The following is a 17366-nucleotide window of genomic DNA, read 5'->3' on the forward strand; positions in this document are numbered from 1 at the left end:
AGCAGTAATATATTACATTATAAATGCTAATATATACTGTAAAGACCCTCTTAATATCCTTCTTCTTTGTTTGAATGAAAACAAAATAGAGGGAATTATAGATCAGTTCCATGCAGGGTTTTGTGGTGGATGCTATGCTTGGAGAGAAACAACCTATAGAATTTTAAAAGTAGGTTTCTATTGGTCCACACTTTTCAAAGAAGTTGGAGCAAGAGTAAGAAGTTGTAAACCATGCCCATTATTTGCAGGAAAATGGAAATTGTCAGCACCTCCTTTTGGTCCTAGTATCTGTTCATGCTCATTTTCTACAATGGGGGTTGAACTTTATAGGGGAAATTCATCCACAATCAAGTAATCAACACAAATGGATTTTAACAGCTACAGACTATTTTACCAAGTGGGTAGAAGCCATACCTATTAAAATGCAACTGATATTGTTGTGATTAAATTTCTTGAAGAAAACATCCTATTAAGATTTGGATGTCCTCAACAGATTGTTACAAATAATGCAACAAATTTCAACAACGTTAAAATGATTGGGTTCTGTCAAAAGTATTCAATCCTTTTACACCATTCTACACCATACTATCCATAGGGTAATGGGCTAGTAGAGTCCTCCAACAAGTTCTTAGTTAAGGTCATTAAGAGGACTCTTGAATCCCATAAAAAGAGTTGGGACAACCATCTAATCCATGCAATTTGGGCAAACAGAGTTTCTCCTAAGAGATAAACAGGCAAGTCTCCTTTCTAGTTAGTTTATGGAAAGGAAGCAATTTTTCCTACTCATTTAGCTTTACCTGTTATGAGATTCCTTTAGGAATTCTATGAAGAAAAAGATGATTTATTAAGAAGGATTAATCAAATAATTGAATTGAATGAAGACAAGGATGAAATTAAGTACAAGCTAAGGAAATACCAAAACAAAATTAAAGAACTGTTTGATAGAAAATCTAGAGAAAGAAATTTCAAGAAAGGTGACCTAGTGCTTAGATGGGATACACGGAGAGAAGATAAAGGTGAGCATGCAAAATTTGACAACCTTTGGTTTGGTCCATTCAACATTGCAGAAGTCAAAGGGAATAATACATTCATCCTACAAAATTTGGAAGGAGAGTATTCCTCATTGCCAGTCAATGGGAAATACTTGAAACATTACATTCAATATTGATTTTCCATTCATTCATCATCTATAAATATCCAGAGAGTTTACTTTATTTTTGAAAAAATTGCAAGTGAGTATTTGTTTCAGCAAAGACTCCATAGCCCGAGGAGAAGGCACTTGGATCTACTTGTTCTCTGCATCCCATAGGGGGAAGAAGTCCCTAGCTGGAGCCGATGTTGTAACATTATTTGGTTTTGATAAGTTAGTATATTAGTCAAAATAATTTTAAAATGTTAAGTTAGGATATGGATGCAAAAGAAAGAAAAGTTAAAATGTTAGGCCAATTTAATGTTTTATAGGCATCCATATCAATAAAATGTTAGGTGTTAGCTTCCCTAAATAAATAAGGCAAAAGGAAAATAAAATGTTAGGGAAGAAAAAAGAAAAGAAAGGCTTCATTTCATGTTTTTATAAATGCACAGGCTACTAGTCTAAATGTGCCACAAGTCAATTATCAAATATTGTTCTCATGTGCAGAAGAAAAAGACAGAGGAGTAAAGGTTTACTCTAAGGTTTTATATATCAAGAAATTTAGGTATTAATCCCTATCCCTAAGTTTTGACACCCCACATACATTGCACATATTCCATATCATTCAGTAAATTAATACCCAACCTCACCAAATAACCGTCACATCATGAGTTAACCCTCTAATACCTCTCGCTTCATCTCCGCTCATCTCCCAAGATCCAACGGCCCACATACGATTTCGTCCCCCCCTCACCATCCGAGCTTTACCGTCAAGGGGAGGGGGGGTCCGAAACAGGTGGTATACGAAACTGCACCTACCCCTACGTGTCAGCTTCACAATGTTTCACACCCCCCTTGAGTTAAATCACTAACCACTCCCCCCCCCCACAAAAAATCTGATTCCGTCGTTCCCAATACCACTTTCTTATCTGTTGCGCTCTCGCCATTCACCTTATGCCACCTCATTTGCCTGTTAATTCCACCAATCACCTCCACTCCCTCCAGAATTAAGATGTTAAGCATTCAATTGGATTATCTGTTAACCCAATAGACCTGTTCTCCTTCAACGGAAAAACCAAATTCATTATATAAACCTCCTTTCCACTTGTGAGCAGGTTACTGAATCCATCTATTGTTACTGTTATTGATTTGTTATAGGTTGTTGGACTCAATCCTGACATTTTCAACCACCAACGACACTCTATGCTTGATCATTTCCAACCTATTACTTCTGTTCTTATCCCAAAAACCTGACTCCTGTCTGCATATTTGAGCCTCCAATCCAGTTTTTGCTCTTGTTCTTAGCCTTAGCCAAGATGCCTCCAAAGGAAAAAGGACCAGAGGAAATTGTCAATCCTCTAATCTATCCTCCCATAGATCTTCATCACGTTCCTATGGCTGACAGAGACTATAAAATCCATGAGACACTCTGTGAACTTGACCTCTTCAAGATGTATTTCTTGCTTGAGGACAAATACATTGACACGTCCAATGACATCCGGTTGTGGGAATCCAACTTACCTCATTACATTTTTTCTCTTTCCCATAGTACCCCAGATTTTGTTAGAAAGTGTGATGCATCATATTTTCCAAGCCAAAGGGCCATTGTTACCCCCATTGGAGAAATTTTGTTTACCATTACTCCTCAGGCCATAGACCAGATGATGCAAGCCCCCATAGTAGAGAATGATACCCCATTTTCCTATGAAGCACTGGTTGAGATATACCAGAAACTAGAATTTGCCAAGAGGGCCCAAAATCTTGAGTTGTTCTTGACACAAGATGCTTCATTACCAAATAAAAATACTCCTTATCCCTCCTCCATTTTCCCTAAGAGAGCCAAGCAAATTATCACAGTTGTTTCCTACCTCCTTGGCTACTACTCTGATCAGTGGGTAGATGAGGCCATCATAGGATTTTTGTCCATTTTCTCTATTGATTCTAAGCCCTCCATTGTATTTAACTTCAACCAATTTCTTGTAGAGTCAATTCATCAACAACTTATCAAATTTCCAACTGAGGAGGTATTCAAGTATGCCTTTGTGTTAGTTTACATGTTCTTATACTTTCAGGGGGACAACATCAACCTTTCCTTGCAAAAGATGGATGAAAAAGGAAACCAGCAGTCAATCATCTTTTGGACTACTCTGGTCATGAAGGAACAAAAGGAGTACACTTATAAACAATTTACATATATGTTTTCTCATCCAACAATAGGTCTCCTAAGCAGCGGAATAGAACCAAGGATCAGTGAGGAAATTAAAAGGGTGTTGCAGCTGTCAGATCAAGTTTATACAGGGGATTGGTACCTCTACAAGAACTATACAGAAATAAGAATATTTGGATGTGAGCTCCCACCTTACAAGCTTCCCAAATTCCTCCCAATGAGGATTTTTTCTTTGGAGTACATAAGGCAGATGATCAATATGGATGAAATCCATTTTGTTGCTACCAGATGAAGTCCTAGTTTAAAATAAAAACACAAATTGGTTCTTTCATTTGCAACAACAATGAAGTAGGGGAAGAAGGAGATAAGCTCTTGAAGGAAATTCAGTTCAACCTAAGCTTCACTTGGTCATATGATCCATTAGGGATCATTTCTAAATTAAGGGTAGAAACCAAGTCTACTCCTTACTTTCACACATCCAGGCCAGAGATAGAGAAATACAAGAATTAGTTAGAATGGGTTGAGAATACCCTTCAGGAGGTAGAAGAACATCATGTATCATCATCTACAGTGAAAACTCCTACTATGCAAGAGAAAATAGCCAAGAGAAGCAGAGAGGAAATGTCTCCTTTAGGGACTGACATTTTCAATAAAGGATTTAATAAAATGTACTGAAAGAAGGCTAAGCTTAGTTCCAAACTAAGCCTTAGCAAAGATTCCGAGAAGTAGACCATTATCACCACTAATGAGCCACTTGTTTCCTCATTAGTGGGTGATCAAACAACACATTCTCCCACCACCTCCACAACTTCACAAGAGCAGAAACAAATTATGCAGACAGACACATCTACTTCAGGGGAAATAGAGAAGAGTATAATGGACATATTCAAGGAGATAAAAGTCAGGAATGAAGCCTTGAAGATTAACACATACAACCCGTTCTGGAAGTAGACTTCTGGTGCTCAAAGTAGGCTACTGTTAGCTTTGGATTCAGAAAAAGGAAAAATGCAAATGGAATTCCTCCAAACACAAGTTCCCCAGCCCAAGGTAGCATTAGACTACAAGAAGACAACCATCGATTTTTATGTAAAGGATATACATCCCATTGACCAAATGGAGATGCATAAGCAGACTAGGGAAATGATATTTTCAACAGTTAGTAACACTGCTACGAATTTATCAAAACTGTAGGTTACCTTAGCAAATGTCCAATCACAACTGATGATGGAGAAGGTCTCTTCACTTTCCAAAGACACCAAGATTAAAACCCTGGAGGAATTAGTAATCAAACTGGGTTATGAACCCCAAACATCAATGCTGCATAGGAATTTGTGAAGAAAAATAATTTGGACATAGCAACATTGAGGAAGCAGTTAAAATTGCCAGCTAGAGAAGATCCTCTAGCCAAGGATATTGAAGAGACAGAGACTCAAAAGGAAGATATGATGAAGCTCATCATTGAGAAGACTGTACAGCTCAAGAAAATGGAGACAGAGATGGAGATTTGATTAAAGAAAAGGAGAAAGTTTCTAAAAACACTGTTGTCCATTTCGAAGCACTTCCTATCATAGCCATTCCTACATCCATATCTGCCACAACAAGTACATGAGATGTTGCAGATCAGTCGGTCAATGCAGTAACATGTCTCTCCAGACTGAAGAGATGAAAAAGTTGCACGATCAAGTGAAACCTCTAGAGGATGATCACCATAAATCTGAGATCGACATGAGGGAGTGTGATGACAAGGATTCGGTAACATGGATACTATAGATGGAGCAGTTATTTCATCTACATGATGTACAACACACACAAAAGGTATGCATTGCACCTTTATATTTATAACCCAATCAGTTTGTGTGGTATCTATGATTTTTTTCGTAAATCACTTCTCACTTGGAAAAATTTTACGGAGGAATTGATAGCACATTATGAGGATACAAAGAGAAATACTTACTTTAGCTAATTGATAAATCTCAAACAATGGGGTTCAATTGTAGAGAACATTGAGAAATTCCGAATACTAAATATCAAGGTAACTGATATTCCAGAGGGGTATATGACTAATGAATTCATAGGGACTTTAAAGGATAACATCCAACATGAGGTTAGACTTTGGGAACCTAAGTAATTGGAGAATGCATTTAGGGTGGAAAGAAATGTTGAAAGAAAAATTATGGAAACAAGGAGGTTTACACTCACAACTATAAAGATGGAAGTGTTGCCACTCATAGCCTCCCATAACCTAAAAGGTTGACACCACAATAGTTTGAGGAAAAAAGAGAAAAAATAATTTGTTATAGTAGTGATAACAAATACACTAAAGGTAATAATTGTGCTAACAAGAAATTATTTTACTTATATTGTGAAGTGGAGGAAAAAAGGTACAAGAAACATCAAAAGAATAAGATTTACACTAGGAACCAACCAGAGGGGTTAAGAAAAAAGAAATAATTCCGACCATTTCTTGTAATGCATTAGCGGGAATTACCACTACTAAAACTCTCAAGATAGAAGGATATATCAAGAAGAAAAAAATAATAGTGCTGATTGATTCGGGAAGTACCCATAATTTTATCCATTGTAAGATAGCTAGGGATTTGAATTACTTTATATATCCAACACCATAGTGTCAAGTGGTGGTTGCATATGGAGGAACTATAAATTACTCAGGAAAGTGCCATAGTATTAATCTAGCCATGGGGAAATATGTATTAAATAGTTCAATGCTTTCCATTCCAATGGGTGGTGTTGATGTTTTATTAGGATTCCAATGGTTACAATCTTTGGGGACGATAGCTTTTAATTTTAAAGAACTTTTCTTGATTTTTTCTAGGAAGGAAAGGAAATTGGATTAAGTGGTATCATAGGAAAACCTGGGAAGATAATAAGCTCTAATGGCATGAAAAGGTTTTGCAGAAGGAACAACAAGGGGTAATTACATAATTAATATCACTAGATGTTCAAACATCTAATTCATCCATTTCTCCAAATCTCCATATAAACCTTAAAAATAATTCAAAAGCATTTGAGACTCGCAAAGGTATCCCACATATTAATGATCATGATCATGCTATGCACTTTATTCCAGGATGTGTTCCTCAAAACGTTAGACCTTACAGATATTCCTATGCCCAAAATAGTGAAATTAAATGTATAGTTGATGAAATGATAGAGGTAGGTATAACTAAACGTAGCCAAAGTTATTTCTCTTCTCTATTAGTATTATTGCACAAGAAGGATGGATCATGGCATATGTGTTCAGATTATAGAGAGCTCAACAAGCTCACTATTAAAGATAAATTTCCAATTCATGTAATTGATGAATTGTTGGATGAATTACATGGAGCAATTTACTTCACCAAGATGGATCTACTTTCAGGATAACATCAAAGTAGAATGAAGAGATAAGAACTCATGAAGGTGATTATGAAATTTTGGCTATGACTTTTGGCCTTACTAATGCACCTTCCACATTTCAAGGTTTGATGAATTCTGTTTTCAAACCTTTCCTTATAAAATTTGTGTTAGTATTTTTGGATGATAGACTAATCTACAACAAGTCTTGGAAATATCATGTTCAACATGTTGACAAGGTGCTAAAACTATTGGAGGAGAAACAACTATATGCAAAACCCTCCAAATGTTTCTTTGGAGTAAAAGAGGTGGAATACTTGGGTCATATTGTATCTCATGAGGGAGTTAAGGTAGACCCTAAAAAAATTAAAGCCACCAAGGAATGGGAAATCTCCACAACCTTAAGGCATCTTCGAGGATTTATCGAGTTTTTTTGACGGTGCTGGACCAACTAACATGTCATGGGATATCCCTGGTAAGAATTCCCAACTAGACATTAGACCGTTTGGAGTAGGACTCCTAGTAGTGGGTAGTAAAGCTATGCCTTGACTGCAATACCACATGGAGGTAAGTGTGATATCTTTGTCGGAAGAAAGTGTGTGACCTTGCAGTGAGTCAAGAGAGATGCATGGGGAGTTTCTAACACACTAAAGGGAAAAGGAAACGTGTCCCTTAGAAGCATGTAATAGTATGCAACCTGAAAGGAACACATGAGCATAATGACATCACGGGTTGGAAGCAAAATAGTCCACAATCCAGGGTAATGGGTTAAACCGACAACACGATTCCAACAAGATTCATAAATTCATATACAAAGTAGTTCATACATGAATGCATAAGTTAAATAACATACATTTATAAAGCAACAAGAATAGTCCAACTACAATAAAAATATATGCATGAAAACATGTTGGCTCCGTTATATTATGTAAAAGTGAAAGTTCCATCCATACATACAACCATGACAACCAATAGCCCCAATAGTGGAATGTTACATTCAACACTGCCTGCTTCTCCAAAGAAATGTACTCACTTTGCACTATGGAGAAGCCAAGGCTCGTCCCAATACTCTCCAAGCCCTCTCTAAGCAATGCCTACCAAAAGCTTTTCTCCTAAAAAGACTGGTCTATGAGTTATGAGGTTCTATCTATAACAAAGGGTGGGGTGACCCTTGACATTCCCATCTGTGACCCTCACAACTCTTCAAATTCATTACATAACTCTTTACATACATATGGCTGTTTGCATTCCACTAATGACACTTGGAATTTCACTTTACATCATGTTTATAAAAATGATACATTTTCCACATATACCCATATGGGACAAAAATGAGCTTGAGTCAGCCAAATAAGAAAACACTAAGGCACAGATGGTTGTAGAAATAACAACTCATCAACATCCTCTCCATGATCCTTAGTGATGAATTGATGCCAAGCTTTGTAGTTCATAATGGTGACCACGTACTCTTTGATGATGTCTTCCTGGAAACAAACTCTTGCCTTCATTGCTTCCAGATATATTGATTTAGAACCTCTGTCCAACTCGTCCTGTAACATGCGCAACTTAATCCTAAGCAAGGACAGACCAACAATGTACTTCCGCATGTTATCTACATTGACTTGTAAATCTGCATTGGTGGCCATGAGAATCAAATGATCAAAGTATGTGTTGAGTTCCAGCCAGACTTGGTTCTTCTCTTTGGCCTTGGTGAGTGTTCAAATTGATGGAGTGCCATACTTTCTCACGACGACATCCAAACTTCTGAAAAACCGTGAGTACAAAGCCTCAACACCGGTGATGAATGATGGGAGTTCCTCATATTTCCAAATCAAACTCCAGATGTGTGCTTTGTCCAACTCTACCTGCGGCTTTATCATCTTGTGCAAGTGAAGTGGGGCTACCTTATACCTCATTATCCATGTTTGTACATGATCAACAATGACATATATATCTATGAGTGTTTGAGCTATCTTGGTGCAACGCTGTTGATGACCATGTAGATGGACAACTACCTTGTGCATGGTGACAAACCTGTCATACAGTCTTGGTGTGACTGTCTCAAGAGACGATACTTCAATAAGTATTGATTTCTTCATCTCTTCCCTCGCAGATTCTATTGATTGTTCTTATCTCTGCCTGGTTTCTTGCAATTCCTTAGCCATACACTCATTTTATACTATCAAGAACTTCACATTTGCGCTCATAGCTTCGGCATAAGCCTTTGTAGCATGGCCAAGGCAGTTGGATGTTTCGCATATCTGAAACAATCACCCATTCTTTAAAGTGTGTAGGTGATGCATGCTCATCTGTGGTGTGCGCTCTACTTGCTTTTACAAATCTATTCTATGACTCATTAAAGGCTATGTTGTACACATTTGTTCCTAGATTATCCTCAAGGAGAAAAGTATCCCCTTGCTCACTTGGGACTTGCTCTGCTGCTGGAGTTGGTGAAGCCTGTGGAGTGACCTTGGTTGCTTTTGACATGAGGTGGGTGTTCTGATCCTATTCCGACTGCTCCATATTCGTGTCCATTTGTTCTACTATTGGTTCATCAAAGTTCCTGTTCCTATGACTGCTCACCCTATTTATCATCTGCTGCCGGTTCTAATTCTTCAACATGTATTGACACAGTTTGTGTTGTTTGTGCGCCTTGCACTTCCTCCTGTTCCTTTTCATGTTCCTATTCCTGATGTGCTTCCTTCTCTCTTCTGCGCAACTCTTGTTATCCTTTGAGCTTTCTCTCTAATTCTTGCAAATTCCTCTCCATCTCTTCCAATCTCTGCTTATCTATCCTTTTCTGTGCTCCTCTCCTGTCCCGTTGTCATCTCTTTGCTTCTATCTCCAAAGCTACTCTTTCCACAAGTGGGTCTTCCTTAAAATTTTAGCTTTTCTTCGTTTCTATGCTTTTGACAATCTTGCTCTTGCCTTTGTCTTACATAGGTTTGCTACTTGCTGGTGCTGTTGTTGCCACTCCCTGTGGTTTTTTTTCCTTAAGTGATGATAGCCACTCTACTGCCATGCTGACCGGTTCATTGAGCCTAGAGGAGTTATAGCAATATCCCCATGGGTCTTCCTCTGGCCAATGACACGCCTTGTGGATCCAAGAATAGTACACTCTCTCATAGTGGTCCCTGCATAAGTCATGTGGATCATATGGATTAAAACTCTTGGTGTCAAACTTAAACTTCTTGAAGTCCTAGACCTCGACATTTGCTTCTTTCAAGCCCCGGATCGTGTACAACCCAATTCACAAAGGAATCATAGGCCATGGTGCCTTCTTCTTCATGTACAATCTAGATGATAACCCTTTTGAGATGTGGTATGCAACCGCCTACATGACCAACTTGTCTATGGCAAACTTTGGCAACACATGCGGTGCTTTCTCCATGTTGTACATCCTGATGAAGGTGCCATCGGGTAAGGCGTACCAACATGCAATGTTAAACAACGCCTCCATTTCTACCTAGGACATGCAAGGAAAATCTTGTTCGAAGATCATTATGTACAGAGGGGTGATGAAGTGGTTAGATAGTCTAGCCATGTCTCCTTGGTAGCTGCATTCTGAGAGAAACTTACAATATACATTCAGAACATTATGTGAAGGTGTCCATGCCCAACCCATGCCAAGAAACTATTGATGAGCACAAATTGCATCGAGCAAGTAGGCAGACATGAAAAATCTTGCTTGTTGATCCTTGGGTAGACTCTGGGCATTGGATACATGCACTTTCAACTGGAGAGCCAAAAGTTCGGACCAATTGAATGGTTTTCCTTCACTTTCTAGTTGATCCAACATAACAAACTAACACTGTGGGAAGGTCTCTGTACTCCCTTGGCCATAAAAGTGGCATGCAAAGATGACCAAGAATTGGTAAGCCTTCCTAAGTGTCTTTGTCTTGTATATCTGGTTGGGTGCTATCCTAAACTTTGATGGCTCCCTTACCCAATGCTTCAAGATGTCTCTTGTATTCGTGCTATTGTTGGGAGTGTAGAATGGTGCATCCATCCTATTCACCGGTTGTGGAAAATGGTACATCTGCTGATAATCTTCCATCTTGAAGGAAGAAATCTCTACTCCACTGACACTGCTCAGTATCATTGTCTCAGGATCAGTGTGTGAGACAATCTAGTGGATCACATCTGCGCATTGGAAGGTGGGATACCTGCATGCAACCTTGTATAATCCCAACTTATGAATATTGACATAAAATTGCCAGTCCTCTAGATTCTCCTCAAAGATGCTTGTGAATATAGTGTTGGTGTCTTTCCCTGTGATCATATTTCTCAATGAATAAGTGTGTGTATGTGTACATGGGTAAGCTCATAGACCCCTGCTCAACCACATCTCCAGTACTGCTTTCAACTATGTCTTTTGATCAAACTCTCCTTGAGGCCATGATACTTGTGCTATCGAGAAGATGCTAAAAAACCTGTAGTACCTGGAGAGAGAGAAGACACTCACGGAAAGACAATGTCATCTGAAAAACATAAAACAAATCGAGAATCAATCAGGAAACAAACTAGTGACTACAGGGCAATATTGCACAAAATTGACTCTGGGAGGCTGGGAGACTGTTAGCTGGAACTGTGCATTGTGCAGTCTTAGCTGCTAGTGAGGCTCAGTGCTGACTCGAACTGCATAATGAGCAGTCTAGTGAGGCTGACTACTAAGTGAAACTATGCAATGTGTAGATCAGTCAGGATGGGTTGCTAGTTGGAACTACGCATTCGGTAGTTCCAGTGGGCAAGACTTGGTCACTGCCTCCAAGGATTGTACAAACCATAGCTTGGAGCTAGTGTGGGCAACCTCTGTGCAATTCATAGAGGCAAGGTAGAGCCTTGAATGCCAGGAATGCATAGTGCATGTTGGGAGAAACAAGATTTGGTGAAGGAAAACCTATATCTTCCTAAGGGCAACTTGAAAAAGTGAAGGAATAAATGTGTGTGCAAAGCTGGTGCAGATCTGAGTGAAAAGACATGCGTGAAATTCAGGTATGTGCTGTAATCAATCAAATGAAAAAACCAAGAATCTCATGAAGAGAGTCGCCGCAACGACAACTGTCAGTGTAGAAACAATGTTATGCATGCGACACTAAGGAAAGGTAATCCAAAAATTGAAATAACACTTCTACAAGTTAAAACACATTGAAATGCCAATGATTGTTTAATAAAACAAGGAAAAAAACACTCATACATGCCAAGAAATAAAAAAGCGACAGAAATAGTGGTAAAAGACATGAAAAACAAAACTTACTTGGAAAAGTTGTGCTGAAGGTTCCTAGATGCCTCGGGAATGCTTGAGCTCTAAGATCAAATGTGAAGAATGAGCTCTGAGGTGTCGTTTAAATATATTTAGAAAACTTAGGGTTTATGACGTGCAGCCACAAATCTATGAAAAAGTGACACTTGGCGGGGAGTTTCTAAAATCGACACTGCATGTAACACCCATTACTAAAAATAGATCCTTAAAATCTAGGGATGCTTTTTTGTTTTTTTCCTTTTTTTGGGGAAAATTTGCCGACATGTGAGGAAGGATTGCGCAGTTTTGGAGGGAACGAGGAAACTTACCATCACATGCAACAGACAGTCATTGAGGGAAAATATTCTGCATTGTTTCCAGGTTGAGTGGCCTTGGCTAACTAGCCGACTCTGCACAATTTTCCAGAGCAAGGTTTCTGGCCTTCTCTGCGCATTTCTGGGGAGCAATGCTAGCTGGCATGCTTTGCACATTTTTGTAGAGCAGTGCCATATGTCCTTCTCTACACATTTCTGAAGAGAAGTGCAATTGTTGGGCTGCTCTGCACAATTCCTGAGGGGAAGATAGATTGCCCTCCAGGATTGCGTAGTTTTTCCTGACAGCTCAATGACTGGATGTGAACCAAGTGCTGGGTCAACTTGTAGTTAGCTGATGAAACAAGTGAGTGAACACAAGTTGTTAAGTGACAGATAAAATCAAATAAACATAAGTACCTGATTAGTGTAGGATAACTACTATGATTTCAAGGAGGGAGGCTCCAAAATGAAGCAAATGAAAATTTTTGGAGGGTAGTTGTAGCCGCTACTACATTGGAAACACACTGGTATAACTCCAACTCTCTGTATGGACCTTGTTCATGAAAAGCATGTCTAACTGATCCAGAGGTATTGTTTGATTCTTTGATCGTCATGGTTTCAACAATAAGCTTGAGTTAAAGATATATTCCTTGCCATTCTCTTGATCGGTCAACACACATACCAAGGAAAGTCAACTAAGTTGTTTTGATTGGGGATGAGGGGTATATTGGTGCAAAGGTAATATAGATGTTAGAGTCTTAGTTTCATCTCTGGTCTTGCTCCCCTGCTAGTAGGCTTGGACAACCTTGTTAGAGTCATGCATGAACAAAAGAATCACTCCATTTCTTGCGAGCTTGGTCAGTACCCCGACAGAGTTACTTGCATCACCTTTCTATGCAAGAAGACTTTCTCTTATTTTTCCTTATTTATTTTTTCATTTTCATTTTTTTTCTACGAACTGTGCATAGAACTTATTTATTTAAGAAGTGAAAGAGGGATCCTGACTTATTGAGAGCACAAGAGGTTGTCCCTTTAGAGAAGTATTTTATATATACCTTTGACAATACTTGTTAAGGTTTTTCGCCTCACCTTGCTCTACTTGACTGAGTTGACAAGGGTTAACCCAAAGGAACTGATTAGAGTAGGTGGTGCTAGTTAAAAGTGCAAGTGTTGATAGGTGTACAAGTCCTCTTGTACTTTACCTTGCTTGTCTCGAGAGCCACACACAGTTTCATCTCAAACTAACCTTATGGATACAAAAAAAGAAAACAAACAAGAAAGCAAAGGATATAAGTAAATGAAAGAAAAGCAAGAAAACTAGTAGACAAATAAGCAACAAAAACAAAGTAAACAAAGAAAGCATGCAAACAAATAAAAACAAGAGAGTAAACCCTACTCCTACTCCTAAACGAAACAATGCACGGGCTAACTCATGTAATGTGATATTTCCAATGCGGCCATCGGAGCATTGGTTGACCCATGTTGGTGAAGGCGTTGTTTATGCGAAAGGTAAGCGTGTAAACCAATAAACAAGAAAAATATAATAGTGAATACCAACACGCTCCGATTTTAAAAATGTCCATAGAAAAGAAAAGAATAAAAGCGCAAGATAAGAATTCTACAGATGTATCATGGTTAGGCATCACACTATGTGTAGATGATAAACATGCACACTCTTTTGACCGTGAAAAAAGAGCGAACATGAGAAAGAAATGCGACTTACATTTAGCAAGAGTGCTCGTTGTGTATGATTCCTCCAATGCATGAACAATGGGATCATGTGATTCAGGGGGAGGATGTGTAATCTTTGAACTAGATTGATCGTTAATGTAAATAGGAGAGTGATGAGGAGCCTTGGGTGTTTCATCAGATTTTTGATATGAAGTAGAATCTACCTCAAGGCAACGAGGATCTGATATAACCATCAGCTCAGGTTGAACTGCAACGACATCTTGAGGGGTTTCGACTTCATCAATAGGTAGATCATCAAAGACGGGTGGCTTAGAAATATCAACAATGAATGAATCATCATCATGATCGAATGAAGGAGTAAAGAGATCACGACAACCACGATCAGAAAATTCAATATGTTCATTGACATCGTCATGATCTAATGAATCATACATAGGGGTTGATGAGAAACAAAAATGTTCACCCTCTGCATTTACGGAAATGACAAATGAAATATTGAGTGGATTTGCAAGGAAATATGTGTCCTCTATGTTATGCAATGACAAATGACATCCGATGTGTTTTGTGAATGGTCAGAAGTAGATGCATTCGGGAATGAATTATCACACGAAAAATTAACAATGGCAGAATTACCAAAGATGTCAGGGAAAATTAGATGAGGTGCGGAAATAAAGAGGTCATCCTTCACTGCGGGTTCTTCTTTATATTCCCACACATACTCATCATAAATGATAGCGCAGGTTGGCTGCTCAACACCAACTCCATTGACAACTTGATCCTTGTGAACAACAAGTGTGGAGTCTGGGACAAGAGAACACAACATAGTACAATCCGGAGGATCAATAGAACACGGGGTCAAAGGTTGAGGAAACAAGTCCACATGACAACCAACAATCTTGCAAGCCAAATCTACACAGAAATCAAGAGCAGGTGGGGTGGGAGGATGTGACGGTTCAAAATATGGGTGCACATCTTCTCTCACCTTGCACTGTGGGGATAAAGCTGTTTGATGAGACGAGGATGGAAAATCACTTGTGACGACAACCTTGTTCACCTTGGATTTGGTAGCTCTAACACCGAGTTATGCTGGGAGGGATAGGGGTTTGAATGATTCTAACACTTGTGGATTTTCAGATATGTGAAGAAGATAGTGAAATATTTCATGAAGAAATTTCCAGCCAATTTCATCCTCTTAGAATTGAAATGTAAGATTACGAAAGCATTCCCAAAATTGCAACAAGAATTCATCAGGGGCTGTCTGTAATTCTAGAATTTTTTTTTAAGTTCTTTACGGTCAAAATGATGGAAAGTGCAGTCCACCTCTATAACAAAATGATTAAGAGAGTGACTAGATCGAGATCGATCGGGAAGTGTGACACACTATTACAATGGGTAACCTCAAAGCATGAATGAAACAACGAGCAGGTCATGTAATCCTCATAGATTCCATACCTATCACATAGACCAGAAAAGATAGCTCTTTGTCTAATCCAAGTTGTCCTGCCTTCACCATCATATGTTTTTTGTGACAAGTCATTCCAGATATCCTCCAGGATTTCAAAATCATTTCCATAACACATACATCTCGGAGGACAAAGTGTAGAGTTAGTCATGATAGATGTGTGAAGATTCAAAATAGAGTATGAAGACTCAGCTTGTCATCTAGCCCTCCTTCAAGGGCTAGAAATGTTGATGGTACTAGACCCACCAACATGTTAGGGGATATCCCTGGTAAGAAGTCCCAACTAGACCTCAAACTGTTTGGAGTAGGAGTCCTAGCAAGGGGCAGTAAAGCTATTCCTTGACTCCGATAGCGTGCAAAGGTAAGCGTGATATATTTGTCAGAAGAAATTTTGTGACCTTGCAGTGAGTCAAGAGAGATGCATGGGGAGGTTCTAACACAAGAAAGGGAAAATGAAGTGTGTTCCTTCGAAGCATGTAACAATATGTAGCCTAAAAGGAACACACAAGCAAAAGGACATCACAGGTTGGAAGCGGAATAGTCCACAACCCAGGGTGACTGGTTAAACTGACAACACGATTCCAACAAGATTCATACAATCATACATTTCTAAAGCAACCAAAATAGTCCAAATACAACAAAAACATAAGCATGAAAATGTGCTAGCTCCATTATATTATGTAAAAGTGAAATTTCTATCCATACATACAACCATGACAACCACTAGCCCCAATAGTGGAATGTTATAGTCAACACCGCCTACTCCTCCAAAGAGATGTACTCACTATGCACTGTGGAGAAGCCAAGGATCATCACAATACTCTCCAATCCCTCTCTAAGCAATGCCTAACAAAAGCTTGGTTCCCAAAAGGCTTGGTATATGAGTTATGAGGTTCTATTTATAGCAAACGGTGGAGTGACACTTGACATTCCCCTTTGTGACTCTTGGACTACCCTCATGACTCTTCAAATTCATCACATAACTCTTTACATTACATATGACTATCTGCATTCCACTAATGACACTTGGAATTTCACTTTACATAATGTTTATAAAAATGATAAATTTTCCACATATACCCATGTGGGACAAAAATGGGCTTGAGTCAGCCAGATAAGACAACACTAGGACTTAGATGGCTATAGAAAGACCAGCTCATCAACATCCTCTCTGTGATCCTCGGTGACGAACTTATTCCAAGCTTGGTAGTGTGCAATGGTGTCTACGTACTCTTTGATGATGTATTCCTAGAAATGAAATCTTGCCTCCATTGCTTCCGGGTATACTGATTTGGAACTGCTGTCCAAATTGTCTGATAATATGCGCAACTTAGTCTTGAGAAAGGCCATACCAACGATGTACATTCGCATGTTATCTGTGTTGACTTGCAAATCTACACTGGTGGCCATGAGCATCAAATGATCAAAGTACGCATCGAGCTCCAGTCGGATTTGGTTCTTCTGTTTGGCATCAATGAGTGTTCTGATTGATGGGGTGCCATACTTTCTCACCACAACATCCAAACTCCTGAACAAACATGCATACGAAGCCTCAAACCTGGTGATTAGTGGTGGGAGTTCCTCATAGTTCCAGATCAGACTCTGGATGTGTTCTTTGTCCAAGTCTACCTGCGGCTTCATTATCTTGTGCAAGTGAAACAAGGCTCCCTTGTACCTCATTGTCCATGTCTATATTTGTGAGTGTTCATGCTATCTTGGTGCAGTGTTGTTGATGATAATGTAGATGGACAACTGCCTTGGGCACGGTGATGAACCTATCATACTGTCTCTGCGTGACTGTCTCAAGAGTCAATACTTCAGCAAGTATTTATTTCTTCATCTCTGCCCTGGCGGATCCTATTGATTTTTCCTCTCTTTGCCTGGATGGTTGCAATTACTTAGCCATACACTAGTTTTCTTCTATAAAGAACTTCACACTCGAGCTCATGGCTTTGACATAAGCCTTTGTAGCTTCGACCAAGGCAGTTGGATGTCTTGGTACA

This window comes from Pinus tabuliformis, chromosome 5_2, assembly GCF_031772625.1.
Source record: "Pinus tabuliformis cultivar Carrire ecotype Pingquan chromosome 5_2, CPIR1, whole genome shotgun sequence".
Lineage (NCBI taxonomy): Eukaryota > Viridiplantae > Streptophyta > Pinopsida > Pinales > Pinaceae > Pinus > Pinus tabuliformis.